General features: G+C 53.0%; 1 long non-coding RNA gene across 2 annotated transcripts; it reads right to left on the bottom strand.

Annotated features, from left to right (window-relative positions):
* Nucleotides 1-63: 63 nt before the first annotated feature.
* On the bottom strand, nt 64-9,872 carry LOC142040095 (uncharacterized). 2 transcript variants are annotated; one of them, XR_012653111.1, is made up of 3 exons: nt 9,361-9,872; nt 1,248-1,342; nt 64-137 (listed from the first exon to the last, which is right to left on the bottom strand). It is a non-coding gene; the product is annotated as an uncharacterized LOC142040095 (long non-coding RNA). The 2 variants fall into 2 exon arrangements; XR_012653110.1 differs by lacking the exon at nt 9,361-9,872 and adding an exon at nt 3,541-3,766.
* Between the last annotated feature and the right edge of the window lie 485 nt (nt 9,873-10,357).

Raw genomic sequence — 10,357 nt, 5'->3', positions numbered from 1 at the left:
TCTGATTGACACCTGATTTCTGACCTTGACCTGGGAGTGAGGAGAAGTCACTGCAAAGATTGCCTGCTGTGGGCGAGTAGCACAAATCCCTCGTCTGTAGAGAGCTCGTACAATTCAGGGTACACACGGGCACAGCCCTGAAACGGAAAGAGCACGTGGGGCTGAGGAACAAAGAACTGGCTGAGAGCAATGAATGGAGGGGGTGGAAAGGTGGGAAGAGCGCTGGGGACAGGGGTGTTAACTGCTGCGGAGAAGGTGAGTGCATGTTTTGTCCGAGCCTGCTTCCCGTGACTGCCTCTGCTCTCCCTTCCCTTCCAGGTATGTTGAGCCACGGCTTCCCCCAAGGCCATCGCTGGCCTTTGCCTGCCGCCGTTCCCTGTTGTCACCTTGTCCTTCCCGTGGTCTCCAGGCTCTTTAGGATGAGCTGCAGTGGGTGATACCAAGCGAGGGCCTGGGAGGTGGAGGACCAGAGGATGGGATTCCCCCTCCTGTCGCTGTGGCAACCGTTGGGAAGGGAAGCAGCGATGGGGTGCGATGGGCGGCTGTGCGTGGCCGTGGAGGGGTGTGATGGGGAGGCTGCGGAGGCAGGGCTGCGCTGACATCACGCCGGGGAGGTGGCGCAGAGGGAAGGGGAGTGGGAAAGGGAGAGCCAGGGAGACTGCGGAGGGAAGAGAGCTGCATCGGGAGTGGGCTCCAGGGAGAGGTAAGAGATGCTCGGGGTGGGGGTGGGGGGCAGCGGGTCAGGGTGGGCTCCACGAGCGACTGCGGGATGACAGCGTGCCTCGGCATCTTTCTGGCTAACGTGCTGATGTGGGATGGCTCTTGGGCAGCAGCAATATTATACAATGCCCTAAGAGCCTGGCACACAGCAGGGCTTGGTTCTTGGACAGCAACACTGGGTCAGAGCCTGGCTGGCTGGTGCAGAAGCTGCAAATGCATCCCCCCAGGATACCAGTGTGTCACTGACACTGATGGGAAGAGCCAGGAGTACCTGCACCTCCAGGATGGGCTGAAGGGACTGGGGACCAGCCCTGGTCCCTCTCTGGAGATGGGGACCAGAGTTGTCTCTTGGGATTAGAGCACAAATCATTGATGAAATGAATCAGAAGTTTGGACACCCAGTCCCCTAAGTTGCATCTAGCTAATAGGAGGCTGTAAGCAGAGCTGGTGCACTGGGACTGAGCCCAGCAGCGTGTGTTTGGGGTAGGAATGCTAAGCTGCACATCTCCAGCAGCCTCAATGCTTACCCTGCCAGTGCAGAAAGCAAAGTTCTGGGGAAGGCAGCCAGGCGCACAATTATTGCCGGGAGCTCTCTGGATGTGGATCCTGGGGATCTGCAGATCTGGAAGGCAAAATAACAAAGTCCTTGAAACTGCTCTGGATGTCGTATGGTCTTTTAGCATAACAGTTGCATAACGGGATCTGATCTGCTAGCGGAGAGAACAAGGGGTGACGGTCACCTCTGTGCCCTGCAGCATCCCAGCAGTACCTATGCGCTGTGCTGGCCCATGGCCTTGGGGTGAACCTCATCTCTTCCTAATCCAAAAGCTGGGCTCACTCTCTAACACTTGTAAAAGCTGGTGGCTTTACAGCTCCAGTTCCACGGCAGGGGGGCCTATGGACTCTACACCTACGTGCAGGCTGGGCAGCAGTGCGCTGCAGCATGTTGGCAAACTATAAAGTGAATTCATTAGCTCTTGCTCAATCTGTGCTAACTTGACTTTTGCCTGTCAGGATCCTCAATGTGTATCTGACTGAGAAAAGTACATCTGGGGTCAGAAGTCCATTGCTGGTCTCTCCTGTGGGTGTCAGAAACCAGTACTGGGGTGGAGATGGAAGAGGCACAAAGCAGAAACTCAGTAGGGCTGAAGAAACCTTGTCTGAAATCCAAGAACAGGGAGAGGCCAATGCTCCTGTCGCAACCATTTTGTTGAAATAACGTTCACCCGTTTCCCATGTTTCACATGTCATTTAAAGGGCTGGGGGCAGCAGTGGGGCCAGGGAGAGATGCAGCCAGGAATGCTTGAGAGTACATGAGAAAGCAGAATTGCAATAAGGAGCATAAATATGCTTTAATTGGGGAAGGCTATTGCTGTGAGATGCACAGTCCTCCCCTATGAAGGCACAGACGCTGGGTCTATAGGGAGCGTTTGGGAGTGGCCCAGGGTGGCCATAGTGCTGCTTATTTCATGGTAACTCTGCAAACAGCAACAGCTTGTGCTGCTGTGTGGGACTTCTGTGGGAGCAATGGATCGGAGGCTCCATGCTTGGAGGCTTTTAGGAACAAGCTGTGGTGGTGTCACCCAGGTGGCTGTGTGGCCAGCTGTGTTTCAGGCCTCTGATGTGGGCAGGCAGGGGAGGAGAGGACCTGCTAGCAGCTCTCTGTGCCAGCCCTCAGTGCTGCACAGGGCAGCTGTGGTGGGAGGGAGCCAGTTCTGGATGGGGCCAGGCGCTCCCAAATGAGACCTTGCTGGGTATGGCCTGAATCAGGCTCCCAGGAGCAGTTTGGGAAGGGTGCAGGGAGGAGTTAATGCTGCTTTTCTGCAGTTTCAGTCCCTGAGGTTGCAGTTCTGCATGTCCAGCAGCTAATGCAGCTATGACTGCTTCTAAGTCATGTTTCAACTTGATTTTTTCAAGGTGATTCAAATTTTAGTGGGGGAATGGCACCAGGACCTCCTACAAGCAGAAAGGTCAAGTCAACCCTCCTAGTCCTTGACCTTCTTCACTGTTCAGCTGGCTCTCCTTGCTGTGCCCCCTACAGCTTGCCTACACTGCGAAAGGGATGATCATGTGAATATTACACAGCCTGGCATCTGCACATCAGCTGAGTCTCTGACATGCTCCTAGTGCCTTCATGTAATCCTGTTCCACAGCCGTGCTGTATTACCTGTGCGTTTGGTCCCTATCATAGGCAATCACTGCTAGATATACAATAATATACAAATACAGTAAATGGGAACTTGTGCTCTGCTGGGTGTCGGTACCCAGCCTGCCACACACACCCTCCTGGGAAAAGAGGGCTTGTGGACCTGCAAGCCTCTGCAGAGCCCTGGGGCACTGTAGGAGCTGCCCTTGTGCCAGCATCCAGAGAGGGCCCTGGGAGCTGAGCCAGCTCCTGTGAGACATTTTAGTCCTTCCTATTCCACAGTCTATCTTGGCCATGAGTCCACTGCAGTGAATGTTTTCCAGTTCCTTTTGCAGGAGCACTCATAGGCGCCTACTTTGTGTTTGTTTTCAGTCCTTATCTGGTACCCTTGAGAGCAGGCAGGGCAGGCAGCACAGCAGCTGAGTCAAAGAGAGCAGGTTGGTGTGTTCCCACTACTGCCTGGAGTCCATTCTATCCTCTCCCTAAACCCAGGCTGAAATTCCCTTCTGCTGAGGTAGCCATTTGTTTAATAGCTGAGGTTACTTGAGTAATCAATAGTTCTCTGGTTCCCAACGGAAGTATTAACCCTTTGGCCAAACCAGCATTTCCATCTTTGCTATAAACCTGGTCTTAACTCTCAGCTCTGAGGGGATCGAGGTGCATTCCTGACCTACCTGTGCAGAACCCCGCTCCTTTTCTTTCCTCCTGCCAGCGTTGCTTTTTCTTTCTGAGGTTAAGCAAGAAGGGCTGGAAGCACATGGAGGAATTGCTGGAGCCATTTGACTCTCTTCGGTCTCAGCCCCTCGCTTGGCTCTGCCCCAACAGCTCATCCCCTGTGCTTGCTTCTCTAAGGACGGTGATGAGGACAGAGTCAACGGGATCCTCATGGCCAAGGGCATTGCTGATATAAGTCCCAGTCCACGGGCTCTGGGAGAACTTGGCTCAGCTGCTGTCAGCAGAAGAAAAACTGTTCCCATCGCACAGCAGGACCTGTATCCCAGAGAACCAGGGCTGGAAGACAAGGTGCCCATAGTAAGGCTCCATAGCTGCAAATAAATCTTCCTTGCAAACAGGCGAAGGCACCGACTCCCTGGAGCTGGATTTCCACTGGTTCCATCCCAGCAGCCAAAGGCTGGGCTATGGCTCTGGGCTCCAGTTTCCTCTGACTGAAGGAGACCACAGGGTTTGTTCTGCTGCTGGGGCAGTTGAAACACCCTCGCTGTGCATTGTTAGCATCTCTGCACATCTCTGGTATTTCCAAACCAGAAAAGGTCACAGAGACCCAAGAGAAACCCACTTCCCTCCTTCACTGGAACTCCTCTTTCTGCCTCGCACATGCTTTTGTTGCCATCTCTTGCTTGCCAAATGCAGGAACAAACACTGGGGTTTGGCAGGGCTCAAAGCCTTGGCTTGTCGGATGGGAAAGAGGCATTCTTGGTCCTCAGCCCAGGGACAGGGCTCTGCTCCATGTCTGCTGCCAGGTTCTCCAGCTGCAATTTTGGTGCTCGTCCCATGCTGAGAGCACTGTTCTTACGTGTTTGGGGATGGGCAGCACCCCTGGGTGCTGGGCTGTGAATCCTGCAGGAGATCCACAGAAAGTGGGTGGGAATAGCTGGAGCAGGACCCAGAGCTACGTGAACCCCAGCATGTTGCTGTGGCTGAGCTGCACGTACAGTGGGAGGTGCAGGAGTCAGCGCTGCCTTGAGAGGCTTTTCCCCAAATATCCATGACGGCAGGGGGGCAGGGAAAGGCAGAGGGAGGCCATGTGAAGTCAGGCCGTCTCTGCTTTGTTTAAATAGGGCTGTTATTGCCAACAGTTGCCCCCTGAGAGACTGCAGGGCTTACGCTGGGGAGGGAGCCTATAACTTGGAGACAGCTGAGAGGCACTTGGCAGCTACTGCTGTTTCAGTGGCAGCCACTGGACTTTTCCTGGTGCTCAGGGGAACTGGGATGGCAGCCTGGATCAGAGAGGGCAGGGCTGGGCAGATAGGAGACGGTCATTGCTGCCTCTCTGTTAGAAGGATGCTATGGAGCAACAGCAGGGCCCGATTTCAGAGAAGCATTTGAGGTCTCAGTGCACGCTGATCATCCCAGAAACCTCCTACTCAATTTTCTGCTGTGCACAGTCCAGCCTCCTCAGACAGCACAGGGGCTCATTTGCTTAAACACTGGCTAAGGCAACCTACAGATGGCATCAGCCCCAGAGAGGGAAGGGGGTTTCTCATGGTGGTGAAGAGGTGAGGGAGAGGACGGAGGAAGAAGAGGAATTTCCTGGCTGCGGTAAAGGTGGGCTCTGCTTGAGGAGAAGTTAGAGAGAATGGGCTTATGGTCGTGGCATCAAACTGGGGGAAGGAAGGGGTGGGTCAGCAGCAAACCCTGGCAGAACAAACCCTGTTTACCTTTCCACGCTGGCCCAGGAATGAAGGACGCACCAAACTACAGCACCCCTCTCCCCTTGCCCACCTTGTTCTGCTGCAGAGAGAACAGAGCACTGGGGGAGCAGCCCTAGACTGAACCAGGCTGAAGGCAGGGGCTTGGCAACCAAGGGTCAGGCTGGGGAAAGATCTCATCTGAGACAAGGGAACCCTGATCAAGCTGATTTTCAAAGTGAGACACTCATACGTTTCCCACCTGGATAGTGCTGGCTCAGCCCTCTGGAAAATGACACACGTTTTCCTTGCTGCGGGGCCAGAGGGCTGTGCTGGGAGCACTCTGCTGCTGCCCTGTCCCGGCTGCAGACGGGAGGTGCTGCTGGCAGGATCCAGAATCACTCTTCTTTCCCCTTTTGACAGCTGTTGCTGGTTATGAAAATGGGAATGTCCCCCAGCCAGTTCTCGGCAGGAACTGCCCTTTCCAGGGCTGACCGCATGGGCTGTTTCTTCCTCTTCCCACCTCCTGACAGTAGTCGCAGATTTGGGTACGTTCTAGTCTTGGCAAAGCACTGCCCTTCCCTGCTCCAGTTCCTCACATGGCGCACAGGAGAGGCCCGTGGCTGTGGCCTGTGAAGGGGGGATGTTTGTTCCTTGGCCTCAGATCAATAAAATTCTTGAGCCATTTCTCTTCCCCAAAGCACAGTGAAAGAAATAAGAAACGCTGGGCCCAGTCCCGCCATAGGGATTTATACCCCAAGCTGTCAGTCTGCAAGTAAACCTCGTTCCTAGCACAGAGATCCTGACACCAGCTACCGTCCCCTCTCCCTGCAGTGCAGGATGGAGATCACACCTTGCAGGAGAGTGGTAGGGACATCACGGCATCTTGCAGGAAAGTCATAATTTCTTGTCAAATCTGAGGCAAAGGCCAAGTGAGTGTCCACAGCGTGGACAAGGGAACACTGGGCAAAGCTTAGCAAAGACAGGAAGGAAACGGCAGGGCTTATTGCTACTGGAAGCTGTGGGTATCTAAAGCTTAGCAAGATTTGCGGAGGGGTCAAGCATCTCTGTAGGCAACGAGACTATGCAGAAGTTACCACCGATTACAGTTGCAGCAGGGTAGGAAAACCCGGATTTCCGAGCTTAAGCCAGTTTCTAAGAGAAAAGAGCAGGACTTGCAGGAAAGGGAAGTGACTCCAGGCCAGCTTACTTGCACTGTCCTTGTAGCAGCCAGCGTTGGCTACTCAGAGGACACTGATGGCACAGAAGTGGGTGGATTCAGGCCACATCCTACCCAGCAGGTTGAGAGTTTCTCAGAAAGCCCAAATGGTGCAACTGAGCTAATTCAGAAAGAAGTTGCCTGGCTAATGCCAAGGTCAGTCTGAATAACTCCTTCCACTCTCTCTTCCACTTTCATTGTGCGGTGAGGCAGGAATCTGAAAACTCCCTGGCTGATTTTGGGACCCCAGGCAGAGGTCAGTGGCCACCCTGGTTCTGAGTAACAGATGAGTGTGTTAGCACCAACCCCCCTGCACTCAGTTCCCTCCCCTCCCTGACTCCTAACAGCACACAACGACAGAATTTCCTTGCTCTTTATTTCAGAGGTCAGGGAAAATTTCTGCCACCAGCACTGAGTTAAATAAAAAGTTGGTAAATTCAGGAGGAAACGAGGCTTCATGCAGCAAGGTACTAACCTTTGGAATTGCTCTGAGAGTTGGTTAAGTCAAATATGATAACTGGCTTGGAAATATCCTGATGGTTTTATGACCTTTAATAACGTCTGTACTTCTGTACCCAGACAAGGGTCACCAAACTGCTCCAAGACATGACCAGATCCTCTTAGAGGGCTAGAGAAAGAATTCTCTTCCCGTCTTTCCTTGTCCTGTTGTGACTGCCGTTGCTCAGTTTCTGTAAAGCACAGGAATTACCCCAGGCCAGAGCAGCATGGCCAGAGTGCTGAGCACACCACATGGCCTGTTCCCATGAACAACACTTCAGTATGAGAATGATCTCTGTGTTATGTTATGGCACTTCTGGAGGTGCCAAGGTGGTATGTGTTTTGGAAACTTTGCTTCCAAGGCAAATAAGTGCAGAGTTGTTACTCAGGGGAAAGAAGTACCACATCTGTGTCCTCAGGAGCAGATGGCAGGGTTTGAGCCCCATGCTAATATTCTCCCAGATGGTGCTGAAGAGACCTGAGATGTTCAGGTCTCTCTGTGACCTCCTGGCAAGTGAGGGAGTGTGGATGTGTCTCTTCCCCTGCCAAGATGAACACAGTCCCTTTCACTTTTCTTATTTTGCTCTTACTGTCCCCAGCTCCAATGAAGGGCTGTGAAGGTTGGGTAGTGGCTCTAAGAGGGTGTTATTTCACAGTGACCTTCCCATGGCCATTGCTGAAGGGGCTCCAGGTAAGGAGAGGCCCTGCTGAGGGCAGTCGTGCTCTTGTCTTTGGAAGTTCTGCTGAGACCTTTCTCTTCCCAGATAGTAAGTGGTGCTTTGTGGGACTGGGGCTCAAACCTCCTTTGAGGCCAAGCAGCTGTAGGGACAGGCTTCAGTCACCACCTGCCCATGACAGCAGGTCCCCCTGGTGCTCAGTTCAGTGGAGCCTTCTCCCATTAGCAGGTCACTGCGAGCAGTGGATTATACCCTGGCAACAGGGACACTGCAACATGCAAGCCCCGAAACTGCAGTGCCTGCTCCACTACACAGCAAAATAGGTCGTGCATCAGCAAATGAAAAAGGACAGATGGTGTCTGCTAATACAGCTTAGTTTATGGCCTGTAGGATTAACTCACCAGTTTTCATGTCTGCAGAAAATAGGAAATGGGTGGGTTGGGTGGAGGAAACGTGTGGTGTGCCCAGCCCTACCTGTGTTTGTAGGATGCACCAGCTGGAAAGGATGTCAGAGATGCCGTGAGGTTTTGAGATGCTGCTGAAGGGCTGCCAGTGTCTCTTTGGGTGTCTAGGCACTAGTGCCTTCTACAAAGCCTTCCCCTCCAGCTCCGGTTCCCACAGTCCCACTGCAAAAGTCAGCGCTGTAGGGAGAAAGATGCTGAGCCATGCAGGGATCTCCAGCAGAGACAGGGACACCATTTGTGGTCTATGCACCAACAACGGCTCTGTAGGAGAAGCCCACAGCTTCCTGTCCTGCACCAGCTGCAGGACAGCCTCCAGTTCAACCTTTTGAACTCCCAAGCACCCACGTGTCTGCAGGAGTGAGAGAGAAAGCTGAGGCAGAAGCCTCAGGTCTTTTCAATGCCTTCTCTGTGACACACTGTTCTCCTTTCCTGGAAACCAGGCCAGTGCCTCACTCCGTTCTCCTTGCAGAAATCAAGCCCCATGCCAGTGCTCTAACTTCTCTGCATCTGCTCTCTTGAGGGTAGAACAAACCCTTCCTCAGTCCTCCGCGAATGATCCTCCAGAAGATTTCACCTTGATCCTTGCTGCCTCTGTTGCGGCCAGGTTTGCTCACATCCTGCAAGATGCTGAGCACCCCGAAAAACAGCTGCCATCAGGGAGTAAGGAGAGAGGAGAGCCTCCAGAGTCAGTGCTAGGTTCCTGCCCTGTCACACCATCTCCGTGCCTCTTGCTGGTGGCACCTTGCTCTCCCCACTGAGTGCCCAGCCACTGCCACCCTGGTACAGTGTGCCCCGGACAGGCAACTGCCTGCTGCTACCAGAGGTGTTTGTCACCCCCCACCTTTTTCTAGCCATAACCAGCTGCCACAGGCACTGGGGTTTTCTCCAGTGACTAATTTGCCTGTGTTTATGCCAACACCAAACACATAATTGTCTGTTTAACAACTTGGGTGAGGAGGGAAGTCTGGCTGCTTCCTTGTACTGTAGGGATCAGACCAGCACTTTCCTGATGGCAGCACCCTACTGTGCTAAACCTTCTCAGTTACAAATCCCCTATCATTAAGGATAGCAGGTCACCAGTAAGAGTGAATCGAGAGTGGGGATCATTGTTACTTCTATCCCCAAAGCTGTGCAGTGAGTGTGCAGGACTGCAGGTGTATAAAGAAATCAGAGCAGCCTGTGCTTTTATTACAAAAGGAAATGCTTCTTTTGTAGAGGGGAAAGCATGTCAGATTACTATTAGAAGTAATTGCTTAACACTCCCTACCTTTACGTCATTGCTGAAGTAGACGGTAGTGATCTCCGCATCCCTGTTCGGGGTCTCCTTTCAATGCACGCGTGTCAGCAACAGGGCCAAGCCCATGGCTGAGCCCTGGAGGAGACAGGATGGTGAGCTGTGTGGGCACGCGAGCCTCCAATTTCTTCCCCCGCAAAATCTCCCCACCTCCCACCTCTTTTATCAGCTGCTGACAAGACTTGCCATGTGTGTAGGCAGCTCCCAAGCTTACAAGATGATTCCCCGCTCCCCCCACCTCCATCCATAAGCGTGTTCAGGATTTCGAGGAGGGGGAGCGCAGCGTTCCTCTGTCTGCAGGCCTGCTCTGCAAGGCACGCGCGATGCTTTCAGAGAGATCCATGTGGTAACTCTCTCCCAGGATTTCACATGACAGCATCTTCCCCGGAAAGTCACAGCAGGGAGTGGAAGATTGCTCTGCTGTGCATGTGGGTGTTAGGAGGGAGCAGAGTGGGATGGGGAGATGGAGGGGAAAGGAGGTGCAACCACAGAGTAAACCAGAACAATCTTCTTGGAAGAGCCTTGAATTTCTGATCCCAGGGGTCCCATCTCCTGCCTTTTGCTCTTCATTTAAAAGAATGTCAATTCTTGTTAAGTCCAGCAGAGAAAAAGGGAGTCAAGCAGAATCATCTCTTCCTTCGCTGAACACATCTCAGGGGACCACGAGAGGCAAACAGAACATGAACTAACTAGATCAAGCCAGAAAGTGTGTGCAGATTTGCACACTGGGGAGGGTCCTCCCCAGCCATTGGTGTCTTCTCTGGAGAGACATAAACAGCCGTTAATAACATCTCCATCTGAGAAACCATCAGAGTGCATGTCATTACAAACCAGTGTTTCCCCAGGGCCGTGGCAGAAAATGACCCCAATGAGCTTCAGTTCTTGAAATCACAGCTGTTACCTCGTGAATGCAAAGCATTCCTCACCACAGATCTCAAAGCTCTCAGGGTTAAGCTTCACTGAACCCCTC

The sequence above is a fragment of the Buteo buteo genome, chromosome 16 (genome assembly GCF_964188355.1).
Source record: "Buteo buteo chromosome 16, bButBut1.hap1.1, whole genome shotgun sequence".
Classification (NCBI taxonomy): Eukaryota; Metazoa; Chordata; class Aves; order Accipitriformes; family Accipitridae; genus Buteo; species Buteo buteo.
The sequence above is the reverse complement of the archived record's forward strand: the minus strand, read 5'-3'. Positions and strand labels throughout refer to the sequence as shown.